The sequence below is a fragment of the Salmo trutta genome, chromosome 17, assembly GCF_901001165.1.
Source record: "Salmo trutta chromosome 17, fSalTru1.1, whole genome shotgun sequence".
In the NCBI taxonomy this organism is placed as follows: Eukaryota; Metazoa; Chordata; class Actinopteri; order Salmoniformes; family Salmonidae; genus Salmo; species Salmo trutta.
In genome coordinates this window covers 35,666,650-35,691,933 of record NC_042973.1, presented here as the reverse complement: position 1 = coordinate 35,691,933, position 25,284 = coordinate 35,666,650, and positions in this window count along the sequence as shown.

Sequence of the window (25,284 nt, the reverse complement as noted above, 5' to 3'; positions counted from 1 at the left end):
CTCATCAATCAAACGAATGCCAGTGTTAACCCAGCCACTGTAGCATATTGACTAACCATACATCCTCTCAAAATCAAATTGTTTTGAACAGATTAACAGAGGATATTGTTCATGATTTGGGATGCATTTTGGTTTATTTTAGGCGCAGAGGACATTGTTAGTGATTTGGGGCACATTTTGGTTTAGTGAATGAGCTCTTTAACTTTTGTATATACTGTAGATATTTACCCTGGTCAGCCAGTCAACTGCCTGACCATCTCCCAGCCTCTAATTGGCTCGATGGAAGTTCCATTCACTTCTATTGAATCTTTGTGTTCATTTCAACAACTTAGTACTTGTAATGTACTAGACACCTTGAACAAGATTGATGTAAAAGAAATCCACTGGGGCTGATTTGCTTGATCCTTTCTTGCTGCAGCTTTCTGCTCCTCTGATTACAGAATCTTTAACACACATTTTTAACCTTGCAATTATTTCTGGTACCATCCCCAGGGTCTGGAAGGTGGACATATACTCCCCCTTCACAAAGTTGGGGACCCCTGTGACTTAAATAATTATTGCCCCACTTCAAAACTCTCTTGATTTGCAATAATTATAGAATCAGTGGTAAATATTCAACTTACTTCCTTTTTAACTTCAACATTTATTCTAAATGTCCACCAGTCAGGTTTCAGACTAGGTCATAGCACCCTCTCTGCTACTTCTTTGGTTTTAAATAATGTTCTTAATTGTTTGGAAAAGAAGAAACACTGTGCGGCACTTTTTATTCACCTGTCTAAAGCAACACTGTGGACTACTCATTACTTATCCATAGGCATTCATCAATTTGGCTGGACCAGGCTGCGTGTAGCTTGTTTGGAAATTATTTAAAGGACAGAATACAGTGTGTATTTACTGATGGTGTTTAATCAGGTTTTCTGGACAAAACAAAGGGTGTCCCACAGGGATCGATTCTTTGTCCGGTTCTTTTCACCACTTACAATATTGGTTTATCTGTGCAGATGACACTGTGGTGTATGCTATTGCCCCCACAGCTGACCAGGATCTGTCATAGCTTTAATCTGCCTTTATTGCCCTGCAGAAAGCCTTTGTTGAACTGAAATGGGTACTTAATGCAGGTAATACCAAGTACAGTGCATTCGGAAAGTATACAGACCCCTTGACTTTTTCCACATTTTATTATGTTACAGCCTTAAATATTTTTTTCCCTCATCAAGATACACACAATAGCTCATAATGACAAAGCAAAATCAGGATTTTAGACAATTTTGCAAATGTATTTCAAATTAAAAATGGAAATATCAAATTTACATAAGCATTCAGACCCTTTACTCAATATTTTGTTGAAGCACCTTTGGCAGCGATTACAGCCCCGAGTCTTCTTGGGTATGACGCTACAAGTTTGGCACACCTTTATTTGGGGAGTTTCTATACTTCTATGCAGATCTTCTCAAGCTCTGTCATGTTGGATGGGGAGCATCGCTGCATAGCTATTTTCAGGTCTCTTCAGAGATGTTCGATCGGGTTCAAGTTCAGGCTCTGGCTGGACCATTCAAAGACATTCATAGACTTGTCCCAAAGTCACTCACTCCTAAGTTGTCTTAGCTGTGTGCTCAGGGTTGTTGTCCTGTTGGAAGGTGAACCTTAGCCACCAGTCTGAGTGCTCTGGAGCAGGTTTTCATCAAGGATCTCTCTGTACTTTGCTCCGTTCATCTTTCCCTCGATCCTGACTAGTCTCACAGCCCCTGCCGCAGAAAAACATCCCCACAGCATGATGCTGCCACCACCATGCTTTACCGTATGGATGGTGCCAGGTTTCCTCCAGACGTGAAGCTAAGGCAGGGTAGAGATGGCACCGGAGATCAAGGCTGACATTTTAGGTATTCCTAACCAATTGTGTTTTTTCTTCGTTCTTTGCGTTGTTTGTAACTTATTTTTTACTGATTTTGTACATAATGTTGTTGCTACCGTCTCTTATGACCGAAAATAACTTCTGGTCATCAGAACTGCGATTATTCAACATGGACTGGCAGAATCCTTTTTTTCCTTTAACGAGTCTGGCGAGCCAGATGTGAATGACATACTGCTTTCCTGATAAAAGGCCCAGATCCCCGTCATTTGCGTGAAGAGAAGGCAGAGAAAAAGGTGCCAGAGGGTGGACTGCCTTCTGAGAATTCGTAGGCGATCGAATAAACTCTCACTTCCTTCCATTCTACTAGCAAACGTGCAATCTTTGGAAAATAAAATCGATGACCTACACGGACGATAAAACTACCAGTGGGACATTCAAAACCGTAATGTCTTATGTTTCACGGAGTCGTGGCTGAACGACGACATTATCAACATACAGCTGGCTGGTTATTTGTATTATTGACAGTACAGAACAGCGACGTCTGGTAAGACAAGGGGCGGCGGACTATGTATTTTTTGTAAATATCAGCTGGTGCACGATATCTAAGGAAGTCTCAAGGTTTTTTTTTCACTTAAGTTAGAGTATCGCATGATAAGCTGTAGACCACACAATCTATCTAGAGGCGGCACTCCAAGTAGCCGGGAACTTTAATGCAGGAAAACTTCAATCAATGTAACAAAATTTCTAACAGCATGTTAAATGTGCACCAGAGGGAAAAAAAACTCTGGACCACCTTTACTCCACACATAGAGATGCATAAACAGCTCTCCCTCGCCCTCCATTTGGCAAATCTGATTATAACCCTATCCTCCTGATTCCTGCTTACAAGCTAAAATTTAAGCAGGAAGCACTAGTGAATCGATCAATAAGAAGTGGTTAGATGAAGCGGATGCTAAGCTACAGGACTGTTTTGTTAGCACAGACTGGAATAAGTTCCGGGATTCCTCCGATGGCATTGAGGAGTACACCACATCAGTCATTGGCTTCATCAATAAGTGCATCGATGACGTCGTCCCCACAGTGACCGTACGTACATACCACAACCAGAAGCCATGGATTACAGGCAACATCCGCACTAAGCTAAAGGCTAGAGCTGCCGCTTTCAAGGAGCGGGACTCTAACCCGGAAGCTTATAAGAAATCCCGCTATGCCCTCCAACGAACCATCAATACAGGACTAATATTGAATCGTACCTCCCCAGCTCCAAACACTCGTCGGATATGGCAGGGCTTGCAAACCATTACAGACTACAAAGGTAAGCACAGCCGAGAGCTGCCCAGTGACACGAGCCTATCAGACGAGCTAAACTACTTCTATGCTCGCTTCGAGGCAAATAACACTGAAACATGCATGAGAGCACCAGCTGTTCCAGAAGACTGTGTGATCACGCTCTCCATAGCCAATGTGAGTAAGACCTTTAAACAGGTCAAAATTCACAAGGCCGCAGGGCCAGATGGATTACCAGGACGTTTACTGCGAGCATGCGCTGACCAACTGGCAAGCGTCTTCACTGACATTTTTCAACCTGTCCCTGTCTGTAATACCAACATGTTTTAAGCAGACCACCTTTGTCCCTGTGCCCAAGAGCACTAACATAACCTGCCTAAATGACTACCGACCTAAAGCACTCATGTCCTTAGCCATGAAATGGCTCACATCAACACCATTATCCCAGAAACCCTATACCCACTCAATTTGCGTACCGCCCCAACAGATCCACAGATGATACAATCTCAATTGCACTCCGCACTGCCCTTTCCCACCTGAACAAAAGGAACACCTATGTGAGAATGCTATTCATTGACTACACCTCAGTGTTCAACACCATAGTTCCCTCAATGCTCATCAATAAGCTAAGGACCCTGGGACTAAGCACCTCCCTCTGCAACAGGTTCCTGGCCTTCCTGACGGGCCGCCCTCAGGGGGTAAGGGCAGGTAACAACACATCCACCATGCTGATCCTCAGTACAGTGGCCCCTCAGGGTTGCATGCTCAGTCCCCTCAGTCCCTGTGGCTCAGTTAGTAGAGCATGGTGTTTGCAACGCCAGCATGGTGTGTGCAACGCCAGGGTTGTGGGTTCGATTCCCACGGGGGGCCAGTACACAAAAAAAAATGAATGAAATGTATGCATTCACTACTGTAAGTTGCTCTGGATAAGAGCGTCTGCTAAATGACTAAAATGTAAATGTAATCCCTGTTCTTTCATGACTGCACGGCCAGGCATGACTCCAACACCATCATTTAGTTTGCCAATGACACAACAGTGGTAGGCCTGATCACCGACAATGACGAGACAGCCTATAGGGAAGAGGTCAGAGACCTGGCCATGTGGTGCCAAAACAACAACCTCTCCCTCAACGTGATCAAGACAAAGGAGATGATTGTGGACTACAGGAGAAAGAGGACCAACCATGCCCCATTCTCATTGACAGGGCTGTAGTGGAGCAGGTTGAGAGCTTCAAGTTCCTTGGTGTCCACATCACCATCACACTAACATGGTCCAAGAACACCAAGACAGTCGTGAAGAAGGCACGACAAAACCTATTCCCCCTCAGGAGACTGAAAAGATGTGGCATGGGTCCTCAGATCCTCAAAAGGTTCTACAGCTGCACCATCCAGAGCATCCTGACTGGATGCATCACTGCCGGGTATGGCAACTGCTCGGCCTCCGACTGCAAGGCACTACAGAGGGTAGTGCGTACAGCAAAGTACATCACTGGAGCCAAGCTTCCTGCCATCTAGGACCTCTACACCAGACGGTGTCAGAGAAAGGCCCTAAAAATTGTCAAAGACTCCAGCCACCCTAGTCATAGACTGTTCTCTCTGCTACACATGGCAAGCAGTACCGGAGCACCAAGTCTAGGTCCAAGAGGCTTCTATACCACCAAGCCATAACACTCCTGATTATCTAATCAAATTGCCACCCAGACTATTTGCATTGCCCCCCCCCACACTTTTATACCGCTGCTACTCTCTGTTGTTATCATCTATGCATAGTCGCTTTAATAATTCTACCTACATGTACATATTACCTCAACTAAATGGTGCCCCCGCACATTGACTCTGTGATGGTACCCCCCTGTGTATAGTCTCGCTATTGTTATTTTACTGCTGTTCTTTAATTACTTGTTACTTTTATTTATTATCCTTAATCATATTTTTTTTTTAAACTGCATTGTTGGTTAGGGCCTCGTAAGCAAGCATTTCACTGTAAGATCTACACCTGTGGTGTTCGGCGCATGTGACTAATACAATTTGATTTGATTTGGCATTCAGGCCAAAGAGTTTAATCTTGGTTTCTTTGGCAAACTCCAAGTGGGCCTTCATGTTCCTTTTACTGAGAAGTGGTGTTCGTCTGGCCACTCCACCATAACGGCCTAATTGGTGGAGTGCTGCATAGGTGCTTGTCCTTCTGGAAGGTTCTGCCATCTCCACAGAGGAACTCTGGAGCTCTGTTGGAGTGACCATCGGGTTCTTGGTCACCTCCCTGACCAAGGCCCTTCTTCCCCGATTGCTCAGTTTGGCCAGCTCTAGGAAGTCTTGGTGGTTCCGAACTTCTTCCATTTAAGAATGATGGAGACCACTGTGTTTTTTGGGACCTTCAATGCTGCAGACCTAATCCTGTCTCGGAGCTCTACGGACAATTCCTTTGACCTCATGGCTTGGTTGTTGCTCTGACATGCACTGTCAACTGTGGGACCTTATATAGACAGGTGTGTGCCTTTCCAAATCATGTCCAATCAATTGAATTTGCCACAGGTGGACTCCAATCAGTTGTAGAAACATATCAAGGATGATCAATAGAAACAGGACGCGCCTGAGCTCAATTGAGTCTCATAGCAAAGGGTCTAAATAATTATGTAAATAAGGTATTCATTTTTTTGTTTTTTATATATAATTTAGCAAACATTTCTGAAAACCTTGTCATTCACTTTGTCATTGTGAGTTATTTTGTGTAGATTTATGATATATACTTTTTTTTATCCATTTTAGAATAAGGCTGTAATGTAACAAAATGTGGAAAAAGGGAAGGGGTCTGAATACTTTTCACATTTATTTTCCATATCACATAAAAATGCATCTGATGATTTATGCGTACATACTTTTGATGGTGCCCTTCATTGACTGTGTCCCTGCTTATATATAGTATATTTGGGCATCTGGATTGACTAAAAGCTGTTAATTAAGAAACTAAGAATGAAAATAGGCACATTTTATAGGAACAGGTCCTGTCGTTCGTTAAATAGCGTAAAATAAATCATTATTGACAATGGCCATATCGTCTATTTGAATGCAGCTGCCACTATTGGAGGCAGTATTACGGTTGATAGGTTCAGTACACATCATTGCATTTTGTATCAGAAAGTAGGCTGGCCTTCTATGAAGTCTCGTAGATCGATGCGTTGCACTCTTTTTGACTTTAAAGCCCTCTTCCATAAACTTCCGCCATACCTTAGCTCATTGTTAGCCTTCAGACGTACAGTATAAGTTACCAGACCCAGACTCAGGGATGGCTAAACCTGGAGATCCCTTCATTCTCCACCGAGCTTTTCGTTTTTTTGTATCTTATGTTGGTGCCTCTAGAGCAATTCAGGCAGATGTTAGAGGGCCTTTTTATTGAAGAATGTGTTTGTTTCATATTACTATGTTTTTCTTTTCATGTATTTTGTAAATGAAAATGTATAAAGATATGTATAGTGTAATTGTTGTTTATTGATACGTGCATGCAGGGCTCATCTACAAGAAAAAAACGTGGTCTCAGCATGACTCCTAAATAAAGGTTGAATAAGAAAATATGTGGAGTAGAAGATGATTTTACTCCATCCTGTTTTGTCTTAGCCATTCTTCTGTTAGTGGTGAAAAATGGCATGCTAAGACCTGCAACTTCCTGCCAAGTGGCTCTCTCCCACACTCCAGGCGTAACCATCTGCTTGTAGAAATAAAGTCCAGGTCAGGCCTGGTTTTACGATAATAGACATGCTTCAGACCTGGCTCAGAAGATGATTGAATCAATGACTTATTGAGGGAAAGTGTCCACTAAACCTGGGTATCAATCCTATGGTAATATTACATTTACATTTTAGTCATTTAGCAGACAGTAGTGAATGCATACATTTCATACATTTTTTACTTACTGGTCCCCCATGGGGATTGAACACACAACCCTGGCGTTGCAAACACCCTGCTCTACCAACTGAGCCAAACGGGACCACATATATAAGAGAAGGAAAATAAAAATGAGCAGATGAAGGCTTTCACAGTCTCATAAAATAGCCTGAGAGCTGTTAGTGAAGTGTGAGTGATGTGAAATCACAACCATTACTGCTAATAACATCAGAGCTGAATGCTGCATCCAGATTGTGCCTGACACCACACACACACACACACACACACACACACACACACACACACACACACACACACACACACACACACACACACACACACACACACACACTGTGTGTCACCTACCTATCATTGTATGAAGCAAACACTCTCTCTGCCTTCTCTCCACCTCTTCTCCTTCCTTGCCTCATATGCATGTACAGGATTAATCTAATTCTGACTGCATAAGAAATATACAGATTATATTTGAATATTGAACATTGTATATTATGGGTTTTCAGGAATGAAGGATTCTGCAGAAAATTGGTTTAGAGTTTTGGATTGAGTGCCCAAATAGAATATTCTGGGATGATTCTGAAATTATTAGCTTTTCCTCTGGGACTGCAGAGGATCAGGAGCAAATTCAAATGTGCCCCTTTGGCATTATAATCTCTCTCTTTCTGTCTCTTTCTGTCTGACCTATTTCGGTCTCTATTTCTCCATATCTCCCATTATATTTATTAATTGGATGGGTCTCCCATTGATCGGATTCCCGTCTACAAATATCTCGGCATCTGGATTGACAAATACTTCATGTTTTAAAAACATATGGATGAGCTAGTTAAAAAGCTAAAGTAGCTTATTTTTTTAAATAGATCTTGCCTCTCCCTAAATAGCAGGAAGCAGATTGTACAGTCCACTTTCCTGACAGTTCATTATGGTGACACCATTTACCAGATTGCAGCAGCCACTACTCTTAAACCTTTGGGTCCCGTCCACCATAGCGCCATTCGTTTTATCACTGGTGACAGTTTTAATAGTCACCACTGCATCCTGTATCAACAGGTTGGCTGGTCCTCATTAAAGTCCCATAGGTCAATTCATTACTCCCTTTTTGTTTACAAAGACCTATTACACAAGCTTCCAACTTACCTAACTTAGTTGCTAACATATAAAATAATTTGATACCAAACCCGTTCACATGGTTTGTGTCACAGTATCCACAGAAAATGGTGCACCTCCTCGGCCGGCGGCGCTCGGCGGTCGTCGTCGCCGGTCTACTAGCTGCCACCGATCTATGTTCTGTGTTCGTTGTGTTTTGTCTGTTTAAGTCCACACCTGTTTCCGTTTCTGTAATTAGTAGGGGGGGTATTTAGTTTGTTCCTTTTGGTTTGTGTTTTGTGCGGGATTGTTTATTCGTCAGCGGGCAGGTCTGTGAACGTTCTGTGTTTTTGCACATTTTTCCCCAGCGGATTCTCGCTAGAGGAATGTTATATTTGCCGGGCTGCGCCCCGTGCGTATCTTTGTTTTCTCAGGGTTAACTGTGTTCCCGTGTGGTCTCTGGGCACACCCTATGCCCTTTTGTTACGCTGAGTGTTTTTTTCGGTGCAATAAATATACCGTTCTACGGCACTACTGGACTACGTCTCCTGCGTTTGACTCTGCCTTTTCCTCCTGCCTTACGGAATCGTGACAGAATCCCGCACCCAAATAAAATATGGAGTCAGCAGGAGCGGAACCACCGTCAGTGGCCGAACAGGTGTCACAGCACTCCAACCTCCTTCACCGCCTGGGCTCGGCGATGGACCAAGTGCTGGCCAGATTGGAGAACTGGGAGAGAGGGGCTTCAATCACCAGACCAGCTCCGGTTCCTCAGCCGGCGCCTCTACCAACCCCACCTGAAGCGGGCGCGAGCGGCATCCGGATTACGCCACCGAGGGAGTTTAACGGGACAGCTACGGGATGTAAGGGGTTTTTACTACAGATTGAACTCTACCTGGCGACCGTTCGCCCCTCTCCCTCCGACGAAGAAAAGGTGAGGTCCATCGTCTCTTGTCTTACGGGTAGAGCCCTGGAATGGGCCAACGCGGTTTGGGATGGCCCAGACTCGGCTCGGGGAGACTACCCGGAGTTCACCCGCCGCTTCCGGGCGGTATTCGATCATCCCCTGGAGGGCAGAGCGGCGGGTGAGCGATTGTTTCACTTAAGACAGGGGACGAGGAGCGCTCAGGACTTCACCCTGGAGTTCAGGACTTCGCCCTGGAGTTCAGGACTCTCGCCGCGGGGTCGGGGTGGAATGAGCGGGCCCTGATGGATTCTTATCGCTGCAGTCTCCGAGAGGATGTCCGCCGGGAGCTGGCCTGCAGGGACCACGCCATCACACTGGACCAGCTGGTGGATTTATCCATCAGACTGGACAACCTGCTGGCTGCCCGGGGACGTTCCAGTCGGGGCCTGTTCATTCCACCTCCCAGCCCTCCTGCTCCACAGCCCATGGAGATAGGAGGAGCTGCATCAAGGAAGAACGGGGGGAGGGGCCTCTCCTGCACCCACTGCGGGCGCAGAGGACACACTGCGGACCGGTGCTGGAGGGGTCCCCCCGGGAGTTCGGATGGCAGGCAGAGCACTTCATCGACCCCCCAGGTGAGTCAGCACCAGCCACACCCATAGCCCCCTGTCGACTATCTGTACATTTCAGTTTGTTTACCTGATTTTTCCACCCACTTCCAGTATAAGGCACTAGTCGATTCAGGTGCAGCTGGGAGTTTTATGGACCGTGGGGTCGCTAAAAGGTTAGGGATTCCCCTGGTTCAGCTGGACCACCCCTTCCCTGTGCACGCCTTAGACAGTCGACCACTAGGGTCCGGCCAAGTGGGGGAGGCTACTGTACCACTGGTTATGGCGACGTGGGGGGGTCATGTGGAACGTATCAGCCTCTTCCTCATTGACTCCCCGGCGTTTCCAGTGGTACTGGGTATCCCCTGGCTAGCCACTCACAACCCTCAGATTTCGTGGGGACAGAGGGCTCTTAAGGGGTGGTCGAGGGAGTGCTCAGGTAGATGTATAGGAGTTTCCATCGGTGCAACCATGGTGGAGAGTCCAGACCAAGTCTCTACTGTGCACATTCCCTCTGAATATGCCGATTTGGCTATCGCCTTCAGTAAGACGAAGGCAACCCAATTACCACCCCATCGACAGGGGGATTGTGCGATAAACCTCCAGGCTGACGCGGCCCTTCCTAAAAGCCACGTGTATCCTCTGTCCCAGGAGGAGACAGTGGCTATGGAAACATATGTCACTGAGTCCTTGAGACAGGGATACATTCGGCCATCTAAATCCCCTGTCTCCTCGAGCTTATTTTTTGTGAAGAAGAAGGAGGGAGGTCTGCGCCCGTGCATTGACTATAGAGGTCTAAATTCGATCACAGTGGGGTTCAGTTACCCGCTACCTCTCATTGCTACGGCGGTGGAGTCATTTCACGGGGCGCGCTTCTTCACCAAACTACATCTCAGAGGCGCGCATAACCTGGTGCGTATCCGAGGGGGAGACGAGTGGAAAACCGCATTTAGTACCACATCTGGCCATTATGAGTACCTCGTCATGCCGTATGGGTTGAAAAATGCTCCCGCTGTCTTCCAATCCTTTGTGGACGAGGTTCTCAGAGACATGCTCGGACAGGGTGTGGTGGTGTACATCGATGACATTCCGATCTACTCCGCCACACGCGCCGTGCATGTGGCTCTGGTGCGCAAAGTGCTTGGGCGGCTGCTGGAGCATAAACCTATACGTCAAGGCTGAGAAATGTGAGTTCTCCAAATGAGCCGTCTCTTTCCTGGGATATCGCATTTCCACCACAGGGGTGGTGATGGAATGTGATCGCGTTACGGCCGTGCGTAATTGGCCGACCCCTACCACGGTGAAGGAGGTGCAGCGGTTCTTGGGGTTCGCCAATTATTACCGGAGGTTTATCCGGGGTTTTGGTCAGGTGGCAGCTCCCATTACCTCACTGATGAAGGGGGGGTCCGGTGCGACTGCGTTGGTCGGCAGAGGCGGACAGAGCCTTCCGTCGTCTGAAGGTTCTGTTTACCGACGCTGGCGCATCCGGATCCCTCTTTGCCATTCATAGTAGAGGTGGACGCGTCCGAGGCTGGGGTCGGAGCAGTGCTGTCGCAGCGCTCGGGCGCTCCTCTGAAGCTCCGCCCCTGTGCATTCTTTTCTAAGAAGCTGAGTCCGGCGGAGCGCAACTATGACGTGACAGGGAGTTGTTGGCCGTGGTCAAAGCTTTGACAGTGTGGAGACATTGGCTTGAGGGGGCACGTCACCCATTTCTCATCTGGACCGACCACCATAACCTGGAGTACATCCGAGCAGCGAGGAGACTTAATCCTCGTCAGGCCAGGTGGGCCATGTTCTTTACGAGGTTCCAATTCACCCTTTCCTAAATTCCGGGGTCTCGGAACCGGAAGGCCGACGCACTGTCGCATCTCTACGACTCCGAGGAGCGGACCATCGATCCGACTCCCATACTCCCGGCGTCCTGTCTAGTGGCACCGGTGGTATGGGAGGTGGATGTGGACATCGAGCGGGCGGTTCAGGCGGAACCCACTCCCCCTCAATGTCCCGCGGGTCTGAAGTTCGTTCCGCTTGGTGTTCGCGATTGCCTGATCCGATGGGCTCACACTCTACCCTCCTCGGGTCATCCTGGAGTGGAACGGACAGTGCGAGGCCTGAAAGGAAAGTACTGGTGGCCCACCTTGGCTGAGGATGTAAGACACTATGTCTCTTCCTGTTCGGTGTGCGCCCAGTGCAAGGCTCCTAGGCACCTGCCTCGGGGGAAATTACAGCCCCTCCCCGTTCCACAGCAACCTTGGTCTCACCTCTCGGTGGATTTCCTTACGGATCTCCCGCCATCTCAGGGGAACACTACCATCCTGGTTGTTGTGGATCGGTTCTAGAAGTCCTGCCGTCTTCTCCCATTACCTGGTCTTCCTACGGCCCTACAGACCGCAGAGGCCCTATTCACCCATGTCTTCCGGCACTACGGGGTGCCCGAGGACATCGTATCTGATCGGGGTCCCCAGTTTACTTCCAGGGTGTGGAGGTCGTTTATGGAGAGGCTGGGGTCTCGGTCAGCCTGACCTCGGGTTTTCACCCCGAGAGTAATGGGCAGGTTAAGCGCATTAACCAGGATGTGGGCAGGTTCCTGCGGTCGTATTGCCAGGACCGGCCAGGGGAGTGGGCGAGGTTCGTGCCATGGGCCGAGATGGCCCAGAACTCTCAGCGCCACTCCTCTACTAACCTGTCACCTTTTCAGGTAGTGTTAGGTTATCAGCCGGTCCTGGTGCCCTGGCAGCAGAGCCAGACGGAGGCTCCTGCGGTGGAGGAATGGGTACAGCGCTCTCAAGAGACCTGGAGGGCTGTCCAGGAATGCCTGAGGCGAGCGATAGGTCGACAGAAAGAGAGCACTGACCGCCACCGCAGTGAGGCTCCCGTTTATAATCCGGGGGACAGAGTCTGGCTCTCGACCAGGAACCTGCCCCTCCGCCTGCCCTGCCGGAAGCTGGGTCCGTGATTTGTGGGGCCGTTCAAAGTCCTGAGGAGAATAAACGAGGTGTGTTATAGGTTGCAACTCCCATCATACTACCGTATTAACCCCTCGTTTCATGTGTCTCTCCTCAGGCCGGTGGTAGCTGGTCCACTACAGGACGCTGAGGTGCGGGAGGTCCCTCCGCCCCCCCTGGACATCGGGGGGGCCCCGGCGTACACAGTCCGGGCCATCCTGGACTCCCGGCGTCGGGTAGGGGGCCTGCAGTACCTCGTGGACTGGGAGGGGTACGGTCCGGAGGAGTGGTGCTGGGTTCCGGTGAGGGACATTTTGGATCCCACTATGCTCCAGGAGTTCCATCGTTTCCGTCCGGACCGGCCGGCGCCTCGCCCTCCGTCAGGGGAGGGGTACTGTCACAGTATCCACAGAAAATGGTGCCCCTCCTCGGCCGGGCGGTGCTCGGCGGTCGTCGTCGCCATTCTACTAGCTGCCACCGATCTATGTTCTGTGTTCGTTGTGTTTTGTCAGTTTAAGTCCGCAACTGTTTCCGTTTCTGTAATTAGTAGGGGGGGTATTTAGTTTGTTCCTTTTGGTTTGCGTTTTGTGCGGGGTTGTTTATTCGTCAGCGGGCAGGTCTGTGAACGTTCTGTGTTTTTGCACATTTTTCCCCAGCGGATTCTCGCTAGAGGAATGTTATATTTGCCGGGCTGCGCCCCATGCGTATCTTTGTTTTCTCAGGGTTAACTGTGTTCCCGTGTGGTCTCTGGGCACACCCTATGTTACGCCGAGTGGTTTTTTCGGTGCAATAAATATACCGTTCTACGGCACTACTGGACTACGTCTCCTGCGTTTGACTCTGCCTTTTCCTCCTGCCTTACGGAATCGTGACAGTTTGTTAACTCTTCAGATTCCTCGGGTCTCCACGGAATTAGGAAAATCTGCTTTTAGTTTTCACGCTCCACATTTTTGTAATCACTTGCAAAATGTATTACATTTGGATTCCGTGGTGCTACTAGGGAACTAAGACAGTTGTTTTAATTGATTGATTGTTTATAATGGCTGTGATGTTCTAATGTAATGTAGTTGTTATTGTATTTTGTTATATTTTTTTATATTTTACTTTATGGTCTCAGTGCACAATTGAAAATGAGACCCTGGTTTCAATTGGGCTCCCCTGATTAAATAAAAGTTAATAAAAAAAATATGGATAGCTATCTCTCCCCTCCTCTCTATATCTCTCTCTCCTTCTATTTCTCTCTCATTCCCCCTTCCTAGATTTCTTCTCCCTCTCCATTTCTCTCTACTCAGCAAACTGGATGCAGTCTATCACAGTGCCATCCGTTTTGTCACCAAAGCCCCATATACCACCCACCACTGCGACCTGTATGCTCTCGTTGGCTGGCCCTCGCTACATATTAGTCATCAGACCCACTGACTCCAGGTTCTATAAGTCTTTGCTAGGTAAAGCTCCGCCTTATCTCAGCTCACTGGTCACCATAACAACACCCACCCGTAGCACGCGCTCCAGAAAATATATCTCACTGGTCATCCCCAAAGCCAACACCTCTTTGGCCGCCTTTCCTTCCAGTTCTCTGCTGCCAATGACTGGAACGATTTGCAAAAATCACTGAAGTTGAAGACTTATATCTCCCTCACTAACTTTAAGCATCAGCTATCTGAGCAGCTCACCGATCGCTGCAGCTGTACACAGCCCATCTGTAAATAGCCCATCCAACTACTTACCTCATCCCCATATTGTTTTTATTTACTTTTTTTTGCTTTTTTGCACACCAGTATTTCTATTTACTTGCACATCATCATCGGCACATCTATCACTCCAGTGTTCATTTGCTAAATTGTAATTACTTCGCTACTATGGCCAATTTCTTGCCTTACCTCCTCACTCCATTTGTACACACTGTGTGTAGATTTTTCTATTGTTATTGACTGTACTTTTGTTTATCCCATGTGTAACGCTGTGTTGGTTTTTGTCGCACTGCTTTGCTTTATCTTGGCCAGGTCACAGTTGTAAAAGATAACTTGTTCTCAACTGGCCCACCAGGTTAAATAAAGGTGAAGTAAATAACAAATTAAATATAATCTCCCTCCACACAGACCCATCTGAGCACCACCAGTCCAGACACTGACTTACTCTCTAAAACCTATTGATTCTGCATTATTATTTGACACAGTGTTATACCAGGCAGGGTGTACCGGGCTGGCAGAGAGCAGCCCAGGGACTGACCTGCTTTGAGATGAGGGAGAGAGAAACTGGAACGTACTGTATATTCTGTACCTTTCCATTCAACCAAGGTGCATGAACAGAGGAACACACTTGGTTGTAGAGCAGGTATGTCAAACATATTGCCTGCCAGGGGGTCCAATGCGGTCCGCGGGTGGTATGAGTAGAAAATATATAATATACAGTAACAGTCAAAAGTTTGAACACACCTACTTATTCAACGTTTTTTCTTTATTTTGACTATTTTCTACATTGTAGAATAATAGTGAGACATCAAAACTACAAAATAACACATATGGAATCTTGTAGTAACCAAAAACGTGTTAAACAAATCAAAATATATTTTACATTTGAGATTCCTCAAAGTTGCCACCCTTTTCCTTGATGACAACGTTGCACGCTGTTGGCATTCTCTCAACCAGCTTGGAATGCAATTCAATTAACAGATGGGCCTTGTTAAAAATGAATTTGTGGAATTTCTTTCCTTCTTAATGCATTTGAGCCAATCAGTTGTGTTGTGACAGTGTATGGGTGGTATACAGAAGATAGCCCTATTTGGTAAAAGACCAAGTCCATATTATGGCAAGAACAGCTCTAATAAGCAAAGAGAAATGACACTCCATCTTTACGTTAAGACATGACGATCAGTCAATGCAAAACATTTCAAAAACTTTGAACGTTTCTTTAATTAAGTGCAGTCGCAAAAAAACGTCAAGCGCTATGATGAAACTGGCTCTCATGAGGACCACCACAGGAAAGGAAGACCCAGAGTTACCTCTGCTGCAGAGGATATGTTCATTAGAGTTACCAGCCTCAGAAATTGCAGCCCAAATAAATGCTTCACGGAGTTCAAGTAACAGACACATCTCAACATCAACTGTTTGATGTTTTTTTGCGACTGTGTGAATCAGACCTTCATGGTCGGATTGCTGAAAAGTAACCACTACTAAAGAAGAAGAGACTTGCTTGGGCAAAGAAACACAAGCAATGGACATTAGACCGTTCAAAATCTGTCCTTTGGTCTGATGGGTCCAAATTTGAGATTTTTGGTTCCAACCGCCGTGTCTATGTGAGATGCAGAATAGGTGAGCGGATAATCTCCGCATGTGTAGTTCTCACCGTGAAGAATGGAGGAGGAGGTGTGATGGTGTAGGGGTGCTTTGCTGGTGATACTGTCAGTGATTTATTTAGAATTCAAGCCACACTTAACCAGCATGGCTACAACAGCCTTCTGCAGCGATACACAATCCCATCTGGTTAGGCACTTAGTGGGACTATCATTTGTTTTTCAACAGGACAATGACCCAACATACCTCCAGGCTGTGTAAAGGCTATTTGACCAAGAAGGAGAGTGATGGCGTGCTGCATCAGATGATCTGGTCTCCACAATCACCTGACCTCAACCCAATTAAGATGGTTTGGGATGAGTTGGACCACAGAGTGAAGGAAAAGCAGCCAACAAGTGCTCAGCATATGTGGGAACTCCTTCAAGACTGTTGGAAAAGCATTCCAGGTGAAGCTGGTTGAGAGAATGCCAAGCCTGTGCAAAGCTGTCATCAAGACAAAGGGTGGCTACTTTGAAGAATCTAAAATATATTTTGATTTGTTTAACACTTCTTTGGTTACTATATGATTTCATACGTGTTATTTCACAGTTTTGATGTCTTCACCATTATTCTACAATGTAGAAAATAGTCAAATAAAATGAAAATACTTGAATAAGTAGGTGTGTCATCTTTTGACTTGTACTGTAAATTAAATATAATATATCGTTTTTTTGGGTGGCGGGTGAACTCAATATAAATAGCAACATGCCACAATTTCAAAGTCTACTGAGTTTCAGTTCATGTAAGGAAATTAGTCAATTGAAATAAATAAATTAGTCCCTAATCTATGGATTTCACATGACTGGGCAAGGACGCAGCCATCGGTGGGCATAGGCCTACCACTTGGGAGCCAGGTCCGGCCAATCAGAATAAGATTTTTCACAAAAAAGGGCTTTAATACACCAAGAAATACTCCTCAGCACCGCCTCACACAATTCCGCAGGTGAAGAAGCAGGATGAGGGGGTCCTGGGCTGGCGTGGTTACACATGGTCTGCGGTTGTGAGGCTGGTTGGACGTACTGCCAAATTCTCTAAAACGACGTTGAAGATGGCTTATGGTAGAGAAATGAACATTACATTCTCTAGCAACAGCTCTGGTAGACATTCCTTCAGACAGCATGCCAACTGCACGCTACGTCAAAACATCTGTGACATTGTGATGTGTGACAAAAATGCACATTTTATAGTGACCTTTTATTGTACCCAGCACAAGGTGCACCTGTGTAATCAGCTTATTGACATGCCACACCTATCAAGTGGGTGGATTGTCTTGGCAAATGATACATTCACACTAACAGTGATGTAAACTAATTTGTGCACAACATTTGAGAGAAATAAGCTTTTTGTGCATATGGAAAACTTCAGGGATCTTTTATTTCAGCTCTTGAAACATGGGACCAGTAATTTACATGTTGAGTTTATATGTTTGTTCAGTATACTTAAAAGTTTTAAATCCAAATCGTAATGATAACGGACCTACAGTTTATTGACTGTGTCCAGTTCACTATTAATCACTAAAATGTAACCTAGACAGTCAGCAAAAGTTTGCAAGAAAAAAAATCTGATTTAGAAGGCTAAAATCACATTTCCATCTAAAAAAATCATATTTAATCATATACTTTTTACAACATTTAGATGTAAATCTGATATATACAGTGTGAAAGCTCTTAAATTTACAATGTTTCCATTATAACGTCTTTATGATCATTTTAATGACATCACAAAATAGACATTAATTTCCCATATTCCATCTCTCATCATTCCCAACATTCGATTTTGAAATATATTGTCCCAGTGTTCATTGTTTGTTGTTGAAGTTTGGGGAAGAGTCTCTCTGTAACACCCAGACTTTCCATTCTCCCAAAATAGAGATCAAGAAAGAGGAAGTTGTCACAATATTTTATGATCCACTGTTAAGTCATAAAACCGGCCCAAGTCCCCCATTTCCTCTCATGTGGGAGAGAGGGGGGCTGGTTATCTGTCCACCATGGGCCTAGCTGATCTGGCACCTTTGATCCTCACCAAGGAGAGAGAGTCATGACAATGGTATTGGCGATACTATCTTTGTTCTCGATTCGGGCCCAAAAAGTTTATTCTAAAATGTCCATGTCCAGTATCCAGTTTGTTTGAATTTAGAAAATGCTCCATTATTAAATCAAATAATTAATGTTCGGAAAAAAATACTTGTTTGTTTCACATTTGCTTTAGGGACCATTGTGTAATTTTATTGAGTGCTTATTGTAATACAGTCAAGTCAATGGCCCTGCTAATTGGCTAGAAAGTGTTTAGCATGGGCTGATGGTAATTACAACAACATTGCAACAACACCTCTCCCTGTGTCTGTATAGGTTTGGGAGGAACCACAGCGATGTAATGGTAAAGATTTCTTATAAAAATCTGTTCATTTGTTGCATGACAGGAGAAATGTGAATTTTGTGAATATATCACTGTAGGTATTGTTCTGTAACATTTTGGTTTTTGCCCTAGCACTACACATGTGATTCAAATAATCAAATCTTGATGATGAGTTGGTTATTTGAATTAGCTGTGTAATACTAGGGCAAAAACCAAAACGTCCACACGGGGGGGGGGGGGGGGGGGGGGGGACCGAGTTTGGGAAACCCTGCTGTAACATATAGTATATAGTAAGTCAACAGCCAAACCCTGTGACACGTCCACTCGATGTCGCCGGTCTACTAACCACCGGTCCTGGCAACCCATCCTTACGCACACCTGGCAACCTTCATTCTGCACACCTACACCTCATTAGGCACACCTGGACTTCATCACCTCCCTGATTACTTCCCCTTTATATAGCACTCCGTTGAATCACCCACCAGGCAATATTGTTTATGTTTCCATGTTTAGACGCTTTCTTGTTTTGTATCATTCAATGTCCTTTGTCATTAAACTCACTAACTGCACTTCCTGACTCCCTGTGTCTACGTTACAGAATATTGCCTCACAAAATGGAACCAGCAACCAACCGAGACATCTACCAAATGGTCAGTGAACAGGGAGACCTACCTCGCCAACACCACGATCAGCTGGCGCAACTGGGGATGGTGATGGATGAGGTCTTCTGCCTTCTTCAACATCTAGATCTTCCCCACAGGGCGTCACCCCAATGAGCGGAGGATCCTCTACCATGGGTTGACCGAGCGAGCCAGCACCCCAGCACATTCAGCAGTCTGCCCAGGTCAGCGATGCCCATTTGTCCCTTCCAGACAGATTTGACGGGACCCCATCCAAATGCCGTGGCTTCCTTCTCCAGTTTTCCCTCTATTTCCTCATAAAATGGGAGCCCCCACCACCGAGATGTTCAAGGTTGCCACGGATATTTCACTGTTGACTGGGCTGGTGTTGGAATGGGCTACGGCAGTCTGGGAGAGAGGAGAGGAGCAGCCTGGTTCCTATGTGAGGTTCATGGCTTTGTTTAGAGGAGTCTTCGATCATCCACCGGACGGAAGAGAGGGGGAGTGAGCACCTACTTCAACTACAGCATGAGGACCAGACTGCTGCGGAGTTGTCCTTGGCCTCCCGTGGCTCCAACGCCACGACCCCACCATCTTCTGGACGAGGATGGAGATTATGGACGGGGCCCCGGATGCCAGAAGACCTGCTTTCCCTTACCTTGTGGTTCCACTTGCAGTTGAGAATCCTGTGGTTGCCCTCCAGCCCGACATTTCACCTGTGGATGTATTTCAAGGCCTACCTTCAAACTCAGTGCCTCTTTGCTTGACATCATGGGAAAATCAAAAGAAATCAGCCAAGACCTCAGGGGAAAAAATTGTAGACCTCCACAAGTCTGGTTCATCCTTGGGAGTAATTTCCAAATGCCTGAAGGCGGTACGCGGTCCACGTTCATCTGTACAAACAATAGTACGCACGTTTAAACACCATGAGACCACGCAGCCATCATACCACTCAGGAAGGAGACGCGTCCTGTCTCCTAGAGGTGAACGTACTTTGGTGCGAAAAGTGCAAATCAATCTCAGAACAACAGCAAAGGACATTATGAAAATTCTATAGGAAACAGGTACAAAAGTATCTATATCCACAGTTAAACGAGTCCTATATCGACATAACCTGAAAGGCCGCTCAGCAAGGAAGAAGCCACTGCTCCAAAACCGCCATAAAAAAGCCAGACTATGGTTTGCAACTGCACATGGGGATAAAGATCGCACTTTTTGGAGAAATGTCCTCTGGTCTGATGAAACATAAATAGAGCTGTTGGCCATAATGACCATCGTTATTTTTGGAGGAAAAAGGGGGAGGCTTCCAAGCCGAAGAACACCATCCCAACCGTGAAGCACGGGGGTGGCAGCATCATGTTGTGGGGGTGCTTTGCTGCAGGAGGGACTGGTGCACTTCACAAAATAGATGGCATAATGAGGTGGGAAAATTAAGTGGATATATTGAAGCAACATCTCAAGACATCAGTCAGGAAGTTAAAGCTTGGTCGCAAATGGGTCTTCCAAATGGACAATGACCCTGAGCATACTTCTAAAATTGTGGCAAAATGGCTTAAGGACAACAAAGTCAAGGTATTGGAGTGGCCATCACAAAGACCTGACCTCAATCCAATAGAACATTTGTGGGCAGAACTGAAACAGTGTGTGCTAGCAAGGAGGCCTACAAACCGGACTCAGTTACACCAGCTCTGTCAGAAGGAATGGGCCAAAATTCACCCAACTTATTGTGGGAAGCTTGTGGAAGGCTACCTGAAACGTTAAACAATTTAAAGGCAATGCTACCAAATACTAATTGAGTGTATGTAAACTTCTGACCCACTGGGAATGTGATGAAAGAAATAAAAGCTGAAATAAATCCTTCTCTGTACTATTATTCTGACATTTCACATTATTAAAATAAAGTGGTGATCCTAACTGGCCCAAAAGAGGGAAGTTTTACTAGGATTAAATGTCAGGAATTGTGAAAAACTGAGTTGAAACGTATTTGGCTAAGGTGTATGTAAACCTCCGACTTCAACTGTACATGTTGAAATTACCTCGACTTACCTGTACCCCCGCACATTGACTCTGTACCGGTACCCCCTGTATATAGCCTCGTTGTTGTTAATGTGTTACTTTTCATTTTTTTATTTTTTTTAACTTTATTTTGTAAATATTTTATTGAACTGCATTGTTGGCTAAGGGCTTGTAACTAAGCATTTCACGGTAAGGTGCTATTGTATTCCAGGCATGTGACAAATAACATTTGATTTAAAAAGTCCTTGAAATTAAATTCTTACGTACTCCTCTTTAAATGTGCGTATTTCTCCAAGCTCAGTTGTCCTGAGTCTGCACAGAACTGCCAGGACCTAGGATCAATGGAGACACTCAAGTTTCTGAATCCAGTATCTCTTTACACATTCCTGAAAATAGTCATGGTCTCCAAACCTTCAAGTTGCATACTGGACCCTATTCCAACTACTGAAAGAGCTACTTCCTGTGCTTGAACCTCCTTTGTTGAATATAATAAATGGCTCCCTATCCTCCTGGTGTGTACCAAACTCACTAAAAGTGGCAGTAATAAAGCCTCTCCTGAAAAAGCCAAACCTTGACCCGGAAATGTAAAAGAATATTGGCCTCTATCGAACCTCCCATTCCTCTAAATATGTTTAGAAAAATCTGTTGCGCAGCAACTCATTGCCTTCTTGAAGACAAATAATGTATATGAAACATTTCAGTCTGGTTTTAGACTCCATCATAGCACTGAGTCTGCACTCGTGAAGGTGGTACATTACCTTTTAATGGCATCAGACTAAGCCTCTGCATCTGTCCTCGTGCTCCTAGACCTTAATGCTGCATTTGACACCATCGATCACCACATTCTTTTGGAGAGAATGGAAATCCTAATTGGTCTACATGGACAAGTTCTTGCCTGGTTTAGTTCTTATCTGTCAGAAATATATCAGTTTGTCTCTGTGGATGGTTTGTCCTCTGACAAATCAATTGTACATTTTGGTGTTCCTCAAGGTTCCGTTTCAGGACCACTATTGTTTTCACTATATATTCTACCTCTTAGTGACGTCATTCAGAAGCACAATGTCAAATTTCACTGCTATGAAACATGATGAAGCCCCAAAATTGCCTACACTGGAAGCTTGTGTTTCAGACATAAGGAAGTGGATGGTGGCATATGTTACTTTTAATCTTGGACAAAACAGAGATGCTAGTTCTAGGTCCCAAGAAACAAAGAGATCTGCTGTTGGATTTGACAATTAATCTTGATGGTTGTACAGTCATCTCAAATTAAACTGTGAAGGACCTCAGTGTTACTCTGGACTCTGCTCTCTTTTTTGACAAACATATCAATCATTTTTAGAGGACAGCTTTTTTAAATTGTTGTAACATTGCAAAAATGAAAAACTGTTTGTCCAAAAATTATGCAGTAAAGCTAATCCATGTTTTTATCACTTCCAGATTAGACTACTGCAATGCTCTACTCTCCAGCTACCTGGATAAAGCACTGAATAAACCAAAAGATTTGATCATATTACTCCAGTGCTAGCCTCTCTACTCTGGCTTCCTGTTATGTTAGGACTGGTATCAAGGTTTTACTGCTAACCTACAAAGCAGTACATGAGCTTGCTCCTACCTATCTCCCCGATTTGGTCCCGCCATACATACCTACACATACGCTAAGGTCACAAGACGCAGGCCTCCTTATTGTCCCTAGAATTTATAAGCAAACAGCTGGAGGCAGGGCTTTATCCTATAGAGCTCCATTTTTATGGAATGGTCTTTCTATCCATGTGAGACTCGGTCTCGACCTTTAAGTATTTTCTGAAGACTCATCTCCTCAGTAGGTCCTATGATTGAGTGTAGTCTGGCCCAGGGGTGTGAAGGTGAACGGCAAGGCACTGGAGCAATGAACCACCCTTGCTGTCTATGCCTGGCCAGCCCCTCTCTCCACTGGGATTCTCTGCCTCTGACCCTATTACGGGGGCTGTGCAACTGGCTTACTAGTGCTCTTCCATGCCATCCCTAGGAGGGGTGCGTCACTTGTCGTGGAAATTCATACTGAGAGAGACTGCCATTTCTTCAAACAATCATCTTTATTTAAAATTGATGAATTAATGCAATAATGAGGCTGGTCGACCCCACACCCTTGAGTGTTGGACCGAGTAACCTAACCTTTACACAAATGCAGAGTACTATATGTAGCTGACACTAAAAACGCTTTGTCATGGTTGGTTCAGCACCTCTCATGCAGACCAAGGGGAATCATACGCCACTCTGGGTTCATACGGTCATATCTGCACAGGGTTGTTGTCTTAACCCCACCCTGGCTTCATTTCCCAGTTGCAAGGATGATTTTGAGACAATGAGGGATTGTTCTAGTCCTAAGCTATCTCTAGTAAAACACATTCTTGTCTACAGTATGTAATGCAGTCTTGAACTCATTTGTCAGCTCTAGCCATCTCTAGTGACCAAACGCCCAGATTAGCTGCAGGGAACTAGAGTGGAGACCATAAAAACACAGACACTAGTAGGACAGAAATGTCAGTGGGTTGAGTCACTGACCTGATCTTCCTGTCCGTTTTTGCGCCTCCTTGGGCTTGTTTTGGTGGAGGAGATCCTCGTGGACTATACTCAGTTTGTCTCAGGGTAGTAAGTTGGTGGTCTGTTGATATACCTATAGTGGTGTGGGGGCTGTGGGGTTATATTCTGCCTGGTTGGTGCTGTCTGTGGGTTCAACTGTTCTGCCTGCGGCTATGGAACCCTGACCTGTTCACCAGACATGCTACCTTGTCCCGGACCTGCTGTTTTCAACTCTCTTTCTCTCAACCTCACAAGCTGTCTCGACCTCTGAATGCTCGACTACGAAAAGCTAACTGACATTCACACCTGAGGTACTGACCTGTTGCACCCTCTACAACCACTGTGATTATTATTTGACCCTGCTGGTCATCTATGAACGTTTGAACAGCTTGAAGAACAATCTTAATGACCATGTACTCTTATAATCTTCACTTGGCAAAGCCAAAAGAGGACTGGCCACCCCTCAGAGCCTGGTTCCTCACTAGGCTTCTTCCTAGGTTCCTGCCTTTCTAGCCACAGTGCTTCCACATATCCATTGCTTGCTGTTTGGGGTTTTAGGCTGGGTTTCTGCACAGCACGTTGTGACATCTGCTGATGTAAAAAGGGCTTTATAAATACATTTGATTGATTGATTGATTGATAATGGCACAGCATTTCATAACCTTTATTGTGGGAAAGTTGATATGTTTCAGTTTTCTGCCATATGACTGGTTTCACATTTGTCTCCAGTGATCAAAAGATAAAATAGTTCTAAAAAAGTCATTTATATTCACAATCCCCTTATGCAAATTAATTACTCAACCGTTTGTATTAATTTGTAAATTACAGTGCATTGAGAATGGTGTTATTTCTATCAGGAAAAAATAAATTCGTAAAGTATTCAGATCCCTTGACTTTTTCCACATTTTGTTACTTTACATCCACATTCTAAAATGTATTAAATAGTCAATCTACTCACAATGCCCCAGAATGACAAAGCAAAAAAAGGGTTTAAGAAAATGTTGCTAATTTAGAAATAAAATAATAATAATAATAAATGAAATATTACATTTACATAACTATTCCGACCCTTTACTCAGGACTTTGTTGAAGCACCTTTGGCAGTGATTACGGCCTCGAGAATTATTGGGTATGACACTACAAGCTTGGCATACCTGTATTTGGGGAGTTTCTCCCATTCTTCTCTGCATCTTTCCCTCGATCCTGACTAGTCTCTCAGTCCCTGCTGCTGAAAAACATCCCCACAGCATGATGCTCCCACCACCATGCTCCACCATAGGGATTGTGCCATGTTTCCTCCAGACATGACGCTTGGCATTCAGGCCAAAAAGTTCCATCTTGGTTTCATCAGACCAGAGAATCTTGTTCCTCATGGTCTGAGTCCTTTAGGTGCCTTTTGGCAAACTCCAAGCGGGCTGTCATGTGCCTTTTATTGAGGAGTGGCTTCCGTCTGGCCACTCAACCATAAAGGCCTGATTGGTGGAGTGCTGCAGAGATGCTTGTCCTTCTGGAAGGTTCTCCCATCCAAACATTTCTTAAACCCTGTTTTTGCTTTGTCATTATGGGGTATTGTGCGCAGATTGAGGATTATTATTTTTTAATATCACTTTTAGAATAAGGCTTTAACGTAACAAAATGTGGAAAAAGGGAAGGGGTCTGAATACTTTCCGAATGCACTGTAAATTGGCTTAAAGTGACGGTCAGAATACGTTGTATCTTTTGACACACCTCCACCACACCTTCATTTATTTGCACTCCACCTCAAACGGTTAGTGGGTGAATAGCATGCTATTCTCATACTAAAGTTCAAGGTCAGAATAAGC